Raw genomic sequence first — 13188 nt, forward strand, 5'->3', positions numbered from 1 at the left:
TTTTCTACGGGTAATGGTTAAAAAGTTATTCTAATTGTTTATAAGCAAAAACTCGACATGTTCTTGCAAAATAATTTTGCGATACTTAGAATTATTTTTTGTATTTTTTTTAATTACATTATTAGTATAAATCTTCTTCTTTCATAAACTATCCCAAGTATTACTGTAACCACATCATTTTCTGACTTAGGGCCGATTGTTCAATTGGAGATTATCTTCAGATTAAAAATAATTTTCAATTAAACTTAATATTGCGTTGTTCAATGCAAGTTTAACACTTAACCATCTGTTAACTCGAGATTATCTTAATCGCTCAAAAACGAAGGATTAACGGTGTTAACTAAAGATTTGTAACCTTACTTTCTGGTTTTAAATTAAATATTTTCAAGAAAATTCCAAATTGGAACAACCATAGTTATTGCACTAGCTAGATATGTATGTATTTTGAATTGTTCTTTCTATAAATTTTCAGTCGTAGATAAGATTTGCAGGAATAATGCAGTAATAATCTATTAAAATTTCGTGTGTCTAATAATAATGGTTATTTCTCTTTTATTTTGATGACAGAGATATGACAGAGGACGAATATTTCTTAGCTGTTTTTAATATAATTTTTTTGTCTTCAAAAAAATGTGTTTCTTAAAAAATTTATATTAGTACAAAAATAAATTAGATCTCTCAGTGTATAGGTACTTATGCTTTCTACAAATTTATGCATGATAATTATTAATTATTTATAAATACATATTTCCAGAAGTTTCGCTTTTTTCATTATGTGTAAAAATCAGGTAAAAACAAATTGGAAAAACTTTTAATGAAATTTTTGTGAAGGAATAGGAATATTTTTATAAGCTAAAAAATTAACATTACTATTTAAACATGTTTTTCTACAACCGTGTTAAAAATGCAATTTTTAGCACTCCATACGAGCGTTAAAAATGCTACTTAAGGCACTAGTGCTTTAAAATTTTTATGGCACTGCAGTTCGTATTGACCATAGACCGTGTATGAGTTTTTAAATCACACATTTTAACTTTTAACTCATAGTAGTTGTAATTTTAATTTTGTATGTATATTAGACACTTATTATTCAATTGTGACAATTTGCTGTAAGTGTGTTGTTTACAATTTTTTTAATAAAAGATATTTTGAATTTGAATTTGAATTTTGATGCAATGTCAAAAAAATATAAAAATGGAATATCAGTCAAGTTCAAGTAAAATTTTTTGTAGATATTGTCCTGTAATTACGTTTGTAGAAAAAATATTGTATGATATGCGTGTTACAAAATAAAAATTTTTAAGGCACTCATGTGAATTGCAGAACTCGCTTCGAAAATTCTGCAAACTTTCACATGCCTGCCTTAAATGTGTACTTTTAACACTTATATCATAAATAACTATTTTTTACGCAAAGTTAGCAGTTGTACTTTTAATACTTTCTTCCATTTTAAATATGTTTAATAATGTAAATTAAAATCTCTGTCAGTAGTAGTTGACATGTACTAAACACTACATGTCAAAAATCATTAACTTTATAACACAGAGCACATTTTTATGTACAATTTTCATGATAAAGTTTGTTCCAAGTCGTTAATTAATAACTGGCAACGTTGTCGCCGCTTCAGTACTCGGGTTTAATAAATCCGAAAGTTAACTAACATTGAACAACTTCTTAAAAAATAATCTTTGGATTAAATTTAATTAAAGTTTACTTAATCCATGAGTTAACTACTGATTGAACAACTGGCCCTAACAGTGTTGCAAAAAAAAATGAATTTGGGAAAAACAAATTAAATAACTTTTAAACTATTTGACCAATTGTTATGAAATCTAGTGTATAATTTAAGCACCAGAAGTCCCAGCATTTCGTGTGATAAGAAGGTTCTAAGTTAATTTTTACATAAGTTATGAATATTTATATAAACTCAAAATTTATGAATTATTTTGCAATTTTCTAAGCAACCAATAAGGATAGACATATTCAGCGGACGCGATATTAAAGTTTTTTATATGATTTATGAGTTTCTTACTGCCAAATTTGTTTAAAATGCTTAGCCTTTTGCCAATAGACGAAGAAAGCAAAAATTTAACGTTTTTTGATTTTCATTTGTTTATAACTATGTATATCATCAATATCGGCTGCAGGAAAAATATAGGTTATTATTATAGATGTCCACACTACTCAAAAAATTTGGTTTCGGCCTGGAGGGGGTTGTGTCACCAACATGATATCTTTTTTCCTTATTTCTCTGAACTATTTTAGCGACATTGTAATGTTACAAACGTCACATATTTGTTATTTTATTTTTAAATAATTTGTTGGTCTGTGCCCATTGAATTGGCAAGTACCTAGCATCTTCGAGCAGGGAACCATGGCACCCTTTTAGCATGTGTTCCACTTTATCCATTAACATCGACTTGTAGTCATAACATTTTAACATATTACATTATGTAAACCATATATGATGATGTTAACACTATTTACAGTGTGCTAGTTTCAAAATACTCGGCAGGATGCACTGAAGATGTTCTGTTTAGAACGAAAACGTTCTGCAATCGATGACATTTTATAGTTTTAAATAAACGATTTTATACCAGAATACATCTCGAAGTTTTTACTTCTGTATTGGTTTTTTAAATAATTATTTTATTCTATTTTCTTTAATATTTCATTAATCTTTATCTTCTGTATTCGGTTTAACTTGTTTCCCGTTAAAAACTTGTTTGGCGCCTGTTCTATAGGCAACTCTATTTACATTGTATCATCTGATCTGATCTTGTGTTCCATGTCCGTTATTTCAAAATTCGGTTTAAGTTTCGTTGTCATGTCGTTTTAATGACAGTGACAAGCCCCATATTTCATTCACAAAAGTGGTGGAAATGAGTTTCGGTATAAAAGCCAAAGAAGCTTCAAAAATAGTTATTTATTTCCAGACTTTGATATCTTCTTGGGGTAAGAATATTATCATATTAATTACATTTCTACATCTAACAGTTTTTGTAACATTTTTTCCAACTTCCAAATGTCCAACTATGTGTTTGGTTTCTGTATTTCATTTCATCTATTGACATGCTTTTAGTAATCAGATAGTTTAACTATTAGTAATTAATTCCATTTAATTTATTGTTGCCATCTGCTACTCTTTCTGATTATATCTTAAAGAGTGGTAGACTTGGTGTCCAATATCAAATATTCAGTATTCATATCCGAAGTTGGACAGTATCATTTTATCACCCAGTAGATCGAATGCATTTATTTGTTATTAAACACACACACGTAATTAATTAAATTACATACACATTTGGTCAATTATCAATAATATAATTTGGACATCAGCCAAAAGTTGCTGACATAAGATAAACAATTTACCTTAATCAGATACACAAAATCACGCGGGGCCCGTGTTTACATTGACCCAATTTAAACTTATATAAAACTAAGATCTCTTGTCTAGAAATTCAATTATTATTAATTCATTAACGCGAGTGATTGTCTTCAACGATCATCATTTAAGTCTTTACTCAAAGTACCCCGGGTCAACATCCATAGTGTAAGTCTCATCAATAAACTCTGCTACTATTATTTGGTGTTTCCATCACAACTTAAAGACCATCTACACTGAGCCAACGAAGGGAATTTGTTCATGGTCCTATCGAGAAAAAGAATACTTCAAGGAAGTTTGAGAAAGCCTATACAGTCCACACCAGCAACACCCTCAGAGAGAGACCACTAGACCCGGGAGAACGAGAGCCGATTGCAGAGCTAAGAGCAGTACCAGAGCCGAGAGCCGATTGCAGAGCAAAGAGCAGTACAATAGCCGAGAGCCGATTGCAGAGCTAAGAGCAGTACCAAAGCCGAGAGCCGATTGCAGAGCAAAGAGCAGTACCAAAGCCGAGAGCCGATTGCAGAGCAAAGAGCAGTACCATAGCCGAGAGCCGATTGCAGAGCTAAGAGCAGTACCAAAGCCGAGAGCCGATTGCAGAGCTAAGAGCAGTACCATAGCCGAGAGCCGATTGCAGAGCTAAGAGCAGTACCAAAGCCGAGAGCCGATTGCAGAGCTAAGAGCAGTACCAAAGCCGAGAGCCGATTGCAGAGCTAAGAGCAGTACCATAGCCGAGAGCCGATTGCAGAGCTAAGAGCAGTACCAAAGCCGAGAGCCGATTGCAGAGCTAAGAGCAGTACCAAAGCCGAGAGCCGATTGCAGAGCTAAGAGCAGTACCATAGCCGAGAGCCGATTGCAGAGCCTACCAGAAGCGAGGGACCCTAGACGTCTAAGAAAACAAAACAAAAAACCGTAAGTTTTTGAATAATTACAAAATCTTCCAACTGTTACAATCGTACAATTTAACAAGTTTGTATTTTTATTATAATTCAACAATCTAGAACAACACTCTCCACTCTATCAATAGTAAAATAATGTACTTTAGAATGTATACCATATAAATAATACAGAGACAAAAATATATTTGAAAAATAATTTGAAAAAAAAGAAACGTTCATAAACATATAGCTTGCTTTAATTTCAATTAAATACTTTATTTCGAAAAAATTAAAATACTACGTAACTTATAGAACGATAAAAGTCCACTCTATATAATAATTTCAGTTAAATTTTCACTATTTTAGAAAATGAAAATATTAGCTATTTCTGTAAAAATTAATCACATATATATCTAATTGCCAAATTTGAATAAGATTCCAGTATTAATATTACATATATCATTTACAGATCTTTTATAAATACAAAGGTTCATTAAATTATCCAACCAAAGAATTTCAATTTTAGCGTTAGTGAAATCGTAATACTATTCAGTTTATTTACAAACAGAAATCACTTAGTCAGGCAAGCGACCTACGGTAACGTTGAAAAATTGCAAAATTTACAAGGGCATACAATTACATTTTTATTTATATACATTCTGGCTTACGAGAGAGCGTGATAGTACAGGTATAGTAAATAAATATAATTGTTAATAAGCAGATATTTTTTTTGAGTGAATTTGATGCCCTTGGACTAGTCAATTAGCCAGACATTATAGGCATATTTAAGTACATTGCTTAATAAATAAAATACAGTTCATATTGTTTAATATATTTACCGCTGAATTTAAAATTTTATAAAAATAACAATGGAAAGTGTATGCGTTAAGCAAGCGGAGATAGGAGCAGAATTAGCGAAACTAGTTTCAAATACTAAAAAGGATTCTCAATCTCGGAGGACTCAACAATACATCCGGGATAGGCAGGAAAAATTAGAAGAATATTGGGCAAAATTTCTGAATAACCACGAAAAGCTGCTAGAAGGAGGTATAACGAAAGAAAAATATTTTGAAACAAAATACCATGATCAGGTATTTAAGACATATATTGAGGGGAAAACCCTGTTGGAAGAATATGGAAGGGTGCTGAAAAGAGGAAAAGCACCGAAAGTAAAGGAGATACAGATAAGGAAGCAAAGAATCGAGGAATTATTACGGCCAGAAAATGAACAAGATTTGCAGGAGGATGAAGAGCTGCAGTCAGAGTTAAGAGAATACATGGAAAAGTTGAATACACTAATAATTGAAGCAGCAGTAAATGAGGAACTAGACGCTATAGATAATGGAGAAGTAGAGAGAATAAATCAACTAAAGAGGAGAGTCAGAGAAACCTTGAAGAAAATAAGGCCAGGAATGCAACGGCCAGAAAGCACACAGAGGAGGGACGGTGTGACATTACCGCAGGTGAAAATCCCTGTGTATGAAGGCAGGTATGAAACGTGGAGAACTTTCCACGATCTGTTTACAAAAGTAATACATGAAAACGACCAGTTATCAAACGCAGAAAAAATGCAGTACCTAAAAACTCAACTAAGAGGGGAAGCCAACAGAATGATACAACACTTAAACATATTCGAGGCCAACTACGAAGTGGCCTGGAACATGCTAAAAGATAGATATGAGAATCCAAGGATGATATTGTTTAAATTGATGGACAGGATGCTACTAGCACAGGAAGTAAAGGAATCTTCTGCTAGAGCATTGAAATCACTACATGACACCTTCCACGAAAGTCTGGAGGCCATAGGAGGGTTAGGAACGGACACGGAAGCGTGGAGCCCATTGGTAGCCAGAATTATCATAACGAAATGGGACAATGAAACAAGGAGGCTGTACGAAAACCACATTGGAGACAGTAGAGAGATACCGACGTACAAATCGACACAAACATTCTAACAGCGAAGATTCCAGACACTGGAACTGCTGGAGTCAGAAAAAAGACAAGAGAAGCAAGGAGGATCTGGGAGGAAACCAAGAACACGTTGCATGATATGCAACGGAGATCACGGAGTACCGAACTGCAGAGAATTTCAGGAACTCAATGTAAGAGACCGAAACAGGATGATAAAAGAAAAAGGATTGTGTGCAAACTGCCTAGCACATAAAAAAGAAAAACAATGTTATGTACAATATAGGTGCAGACACTGTGGCGGAGACCATCACCATATGTTGCATTATGAGAAAGGAAACACAGGCAACAAAAGAAACTCCAATGAAACGAAAGGAGAACAAACACAAGAAAGAAATGGAAGAGATTCGAATAATAGAAGAAACGGGTATCAAGCTAATAGGTACAGAGGAGGAAATAATAATCCATACAACGCCAGAGAACCAATTAACGGAAGGCAAGAAAATACACAAGATACCAATGGGCATAGGAATATCAACGACCACCAAAGAGGACAGAATTCAGTAAATTGTGCAAGCCATAAGGAAGGTGAAGCATTACTAGCGACAGCTGTTGTACGCATAAGAGATGCGAAAGGAGATTCACACATAATGAGAGCATTAATCGACCAAGGGTCACAATGCGCATTTATAACGGAACAAGCTGCGACGACGCTAGGAACAACAAGGAAGCCCATACAGGCGACCATATCCGGGATAGGCTCGTCAGGAGAAAAAACAGCCAATTGGAGTATGAAACTTTTAATCGAAACTCATTACGAAAGTGACTTCGAGACGGAAATAGAAGCACTAGTATTACCGAAGATAACAAGGAATTTACCGGAACAGGATATAATTCTACCGGACTATAACGAGAAAAATGCAATACTGGCAGATCCAAGATATTACAAGGTAGGGATAATAGACTTACTACTAGGAGTAAAAGAATACAGTTACATATTGACAGAAGGGATGCACAGAATAAGTAATGGACTCCTGAGTCAAAACACCAAACTAGGATGGATAGTTTCGGGGATAGCACGAGAGAAGGAGACTACAAAAGCAGAAGTATGCTGTATGATATCCAGACAAGAGATGGACATACAAATAAAGAAATTCTGGGAATTAGAAGAAGTAAATCAGGAAACAAGTTTATCAGTAGAAGAACAAGAATGTGAAGAAATGTATCGACAGACAGTAAAAAGAGATGAAGACGGGAGATACGAAGTGAGAATTCCGTTTAAGGAAGACGTAACAAAGCTAGGAGAATCTAAGTAGCAGGCATTCGCCAGATTGATGCAACTAGAAAGGACGTTTGCAAAAGACAAACAGTTAGAAGCGAATTACAGACAATTCATGGAAGATTATGAAAACCAAGGTCATATGGTAATAGCAGAAAACCAGGGAGATGGGTACTACCTACCTCATCATCCAGTGAGAAAAGAGGATAGTACTACAACGAAAATAAGAGCCGTGTTTGATGCATCAAGTAAAAGCTCATCGGCAGTAAGCCTGAATGATATTATGCACACAGGGCCGAAATTACAACAAGATTTGACAAATATACTATTACGATGGAGATCCAATAAGATAGCATACTCAGCGGATTTGGAAAAAATGTTTAGACAAATCAGAATGGCAGAAGAAGACCAAAAATATCAAAAAATTTTGTGGAGAAAGGACACAAAGGACCCAATACAAGAATATATCTTAACGACGGTGACATACGGCACGGCAGCAGCACCATTTTTAGCGTTGAGAACAATACAGCAATTACAAGAAGACGAAGGAGCGAGGTTCCCGTTGGCATCGAAAATTGTAAAAGAAAACATGTATGTAGACGATATACTAGGAGGAGCGGAGACAGTGCAGGAAGCATAAATAGCCCAAAAGGAATTAATACAACTGTTCAGAAAAGGAGGTTTCATTCTCAGAAAATGGTTGAGCAACGAAGAAAAAATAATGGAGAACGTACCGGAGGAAATGAGGAACGTAGACTCCAAGGCATTCAAACAAGAAGAAGTACGGAAAACGTTAGGAATACACTGGTCCCCTAAAGATGATATAATCACATTCAAAATAGGGATAACGACAGCAAAGAAAATAACGAAAAGACACGTACTGTCAGAAGTAGCAAAACTATACGACCCACTAGGGTGGATAGCACCTGTAGTAATTCAGGCGAAAATGTTCATACAGGAATTATGGGAGCAAAAAACCAGTTGGGATAAAGAATTAACTAGCAACCAACAAAGCAGGTGGAATACATACCAGGCGCAATTAGTAAATCTGGAGAAAATAATATTGCCCAGGTGGAACAACTTAAGCAAGACAAACAGAGTAGAACTACATGGATTTGTAGATGCATCTATGAAAGGATATGGAGCGGTAATCTACTCAGGGGTGTTAGGCCCAGAAATCAAAACGAATCTAATGATAGCAAAATCGAAAGTCGCACCATTGAAAGGAAAAACGACATTACCGAGGCTCGAGTTGTGTGCCGCGGTGCTATTAGCAAATTTAATGAAGAAAACCCTACAAGCATTGAATAGGGAAAACATTGAGGTATATGCATGGTCAGACTCAATGATAACCCTGGCTTGGATAAGGGGATCATCAAAAAGGTGGAAAATGTTCGTCGCCAACAGAGTAGAGGAAATAAGAGTCGTTATAGGACCGAAAAATTGGCATAAGGTAGATACGAAGGAAAACCCAGCGGACATCCTCTCACGTGGAAGTACCGCATCAGAATTATTAGAAGCAGAGCTATGGTGGAAGGGACCAACTTGGCTGACTAGTAACAAAACTTTAACGCAGGAATCAGAAGAAATACCAGAGACAAATGAGGAGGAAGTCAAAACGAAAATAACGGTGCACACGACAACGATAAAGGAGGACATATGCGAGAGATTCTCAAATTTAGAAAGAATGAGAAGAGTACTTGCATACTGTAGGAGATTTGCAGACAAATGCAGAAAAAAGAAGGACAGTGGACAAAGTCAGCTGACAGTCCAAGAATTAGAGGAAACGCTATTAAAGGTGATAAAGCACACACAGCACGCCTACTTCAAACAAGAAATAAAGAAGCTGGAGAAGAAACAGCAGTTAGACAAGAAAAATAAATTAGCGTCATTGGTACCATTCCTGGATAGACAAGGAATTCTAAGAGTCACCGGAAGACTGAGACACACGAATCTAAAGTACGGAGAAAAACATCCGATAATTTTGCCAAAGGATAGTGCATTAACAAAGTTACTTACAGCAGATAGTCATGCAAAAAATCTACATAGCGGATTAAAACAAACACTACAGTATATAAAAAGGAAATACTGGATAATCAACGGCAGAAGAACCGTGAAAGATCATCTAGCAAAATGCTTAAGGTGCAGGAGGTATAAAAGCCAAGCAGCACAACAATTAATGGGAGATCTACCGAAAGACAGAGTGAACCCGAGTCATCCCTTTACTAACACAGGGATAGATTATGCCGGGCCAATAAAAATAAGTACCACGAGAGGCAGAGGACAGAGGAGCTATAAGGGCTACATCTCAGTATTTTTGTGTCTGTCAACGAACGCAGTACACCTCGAAGTAGTAAGCGATATGTCTACGGATGCATTCATCGCGGCGTTCAAGAGATTTACGGCACGCAGAGGACAGTGCAACAACGTATACAGCGATAACGGAACCACATTCGTAGGAACAGCAAATTTGTTGAAAAAAGAAAATCAAAAAATAGATGACGAGATAAAACAAGAATTACTGGCACTAGGTACCCAATGGCATGTCATACCTGCATATGCACCACATTTCGGAGGACTATGGGAGAGCGCAGTGCGGATAATGAAATATCACTTGAAAAGAATCATCGGGGAAACAGTTCTAACATATGAAGAATTGAGTACGGTGCTGACACAAATAGAAGCATGTATGAACTCGAGACCATTATGTGGGTCATCAGAAGACCCTGAAGGGAAAATAGCCCTGACACCAGCTCACTTCCTTATAGGGAGAGAAATTATATCACCAAATCGGGAAGAAGAGCTTACGACTTATTTGAAGATGCCGACGAGGTGGAGATTATTGGAGAAAATAAAAAGAGACTTCTGGAAAATTTGGAAACAGGAATACCTGCACCAATTACAACAGAGAAATAGATGGCATAAGACGCACTCTAACATAAAAGAAGAAGAAATAGTTATAATAAAAGAAGAAGATACATCTCCAGGCAGATGGCCATTAGCGAGGGTAACAGAAACACACCCTGGAGCGGAGGGACTAACCAGAGTCGTAACAGTGAGAAAGGCGAACGGGAAACTGACAAAAAGACCCATACATAAACTAATACGACTGGAAGAAGAGAAACAGGAAAAGCCGAAGAAGGCAGCAGCACTAAGATGGAAGAAAATACTAGTAGCTATAATGTTTTTAACGATGTTAAAACCCATAAAGGCAGAACCATATAAAATATATAATCCGGAACCAGGATTTTTCACAGAAGATCTTGGAGAGGTCGTTATATACCGGGGAACATTTCGAATAAAGGAGTACGAGAACTGTGTCAGGATATAAAAATCGTGAATTGTAAGGATATAATAGGGAAGTTAGAGGAAGGACAAAGAAAGGCGGAATCAGTAAGCGAGGGGTTGACAGTAGAAATAAAAGCAAGGGAAAGAAGAGGAATATTAGGAACAATATTAACCTCAGTATTTGGAGTCAATGACGAAGCCTAGAGTAACATTGAAGCATTAGACAATAACCAAAAGGAGCTAATAAAGGGATCACAGCATCAAGCGAAGATAATGTTAGAAACAATAACATCAATCAATCACACAGAGAACAGGATAAACGAGCAAATGAACAAGTTTAACAAAGCACTAATCACAGGCCTACAAGAAATATCTAAAGGACTTAACGAAGTAGAAGACAAAGCACAGAGACAAGAAACCGAATATAGCACGTTGCGAATACAAACGATAGCGTTGCAAGTTATGGAATTCATAAACGAATATACTCAATTTTACGAGGGAATATTAAACCTTCACTATAACCACGGACACTTCATTGATATAGTGAAACCGGGTGAGATAACCAAATTGATAGAGAAAGCAGGGCAGATACTGCCACAAGGGGTCGAAATACGACGACAGCCCATTATAGAAACAGAAGTCAGTCATGACGACAGATATATAACAGTCATCGGCTATTTCATAGTGACAGGGAAAATTAAGTACAGCGTGCTGAAAGTCACGGCCATACCACTTAACATTGAGGGGTCGGTGTTGCGCACATTTGTCGCCCCAAGGAATCTACTGGTCGTAGATTATAACACACTGCACTACTTCGAATTGACCGCAGAAGATAGGGAACGATGTTTACTGTTGACAAAGACGCAGATAGCGTGCTGACCAACGGCTATAAGGAACATGGATACCCAACCAAACTGCATACTTGAAGAAATTTATGAGCGATCTAAGAATAGCACATGTCCAGTGGTAGCCAGGACAATACAGACAGCTCAATGGAGTAAGATGGGTACCCCCAACCTCTGGCTCGTTATCACGCCAGTCACGATACACATATCCATTATTTGCGATGGAAATCGGAGCGAAAGAGTACTGGAACGAGTCACATTCCTGAAACTTTCACCCAAATGTATCGCCCAAACGAAAAATATTACATTACTCCCCACTAGCAGTGGGATGGAGAGAGCGGTAACAAGCTACCTGAAGGCGCCAATCACTCCCGTGGCCCAATTGGTGGCGAGGACACCCCGCAAGTTTAACATGCCTCTAAACACCTACCTGGACATACCAGGAGGAGAGCTACGTCACGCGTTACTTGAGGAGGAAAGTCTAGAACAAGAAATGACGCATACGCAGTGGCAATCGATTCCAGAATCTAATTGGCATTATTTTGTAGCCACCGGGACCATTACTATAATGGCAATAATTGGGATACTCACGTTATGGAAATACCGTCCTGTTGTACGACTATGTCGTTCAGGGAATCCACATACTCAGACTAACGAACAGGAAGTACCTGTATTAAGTAGTAATCGGCATAACAATGTACCGTCGACTTCAAAGGCCGACCTCCCACTCTCCACATTTTCATCCAATTGCCCTAATTTTAATCTAGAGATAGAGTCGGACATTGATAGCTAGAGTACGGTTGGAAGATTGTTGATTATTCGTAAACTATTTATTTATTAACATGTTTGAATTTGACTATTTTATGTAATACTTATATGTAAACTTTGAGTATTGACACTTGGGCCAGTTTTTGCCCGATTCCGCAGTATGTCCAATATCAAATATTCAGTATTCATATCCGAAGTTGGACAGTATCATTTTATCACCCAGTAGATCGAATGCATTTATTTGTTATTAAACACACACACGTAATTAATTAAATTACATACACATTTGGTCAATTATCAATAATATAATTTGGACATCAGCCAAAAGTTGCTGACATAAGATAAACAATTTACCTTAATTAGATACACAAAATCACGCGGGGCCCGTGTTTACATTGACCCAATTTAAACTTATATAAAACTAAGATCTCTTGTCTAGAAATTCAATTATTATTAATTCATTAACGCGAGTGATTGTCTTCAACGATCATCATTTAAGTCTTTACTCAAAGTACCCCGGGTCAACATCCATAGTGTAAGTCTCATCAATAAACTCTGCTACTATTATTTGGTGTTTCCATCACAACTTAAAGACCATCTACACTGAGCCAACGAAGGGATATTGTTCACTTGGTACACTTTGGTTTTGTTACTTCTTGATGTTTCATATGTGTTTTACTCTTATATTTTTTGGAAAGGAATCAAATCTTTCTTCCTTCGGTCATCTAGACTGCAACGACTACCATTTTGAGCTGCAGGGATCTGAGGCCAAACATCTGCCCAGGTCTACAAGAAGTCTACAGCAATACCATTCGACATCAAGAAGTTACTATCGAA

The sequence above is a fragment of the Diabrotica virgifera genome, chromosome 4, assembly GCF_917563875.1.
Source record: "Diabrotica virgifera virgifera chromosome 4, PGI_DIABVI_V3a".
Lineage (NCBI taxonomy): Eukaryota > Metazoa > Arthropoda > Insecta > Coleoptera > Chrysomelidae > Diabrotica > Diabrotica virgifera.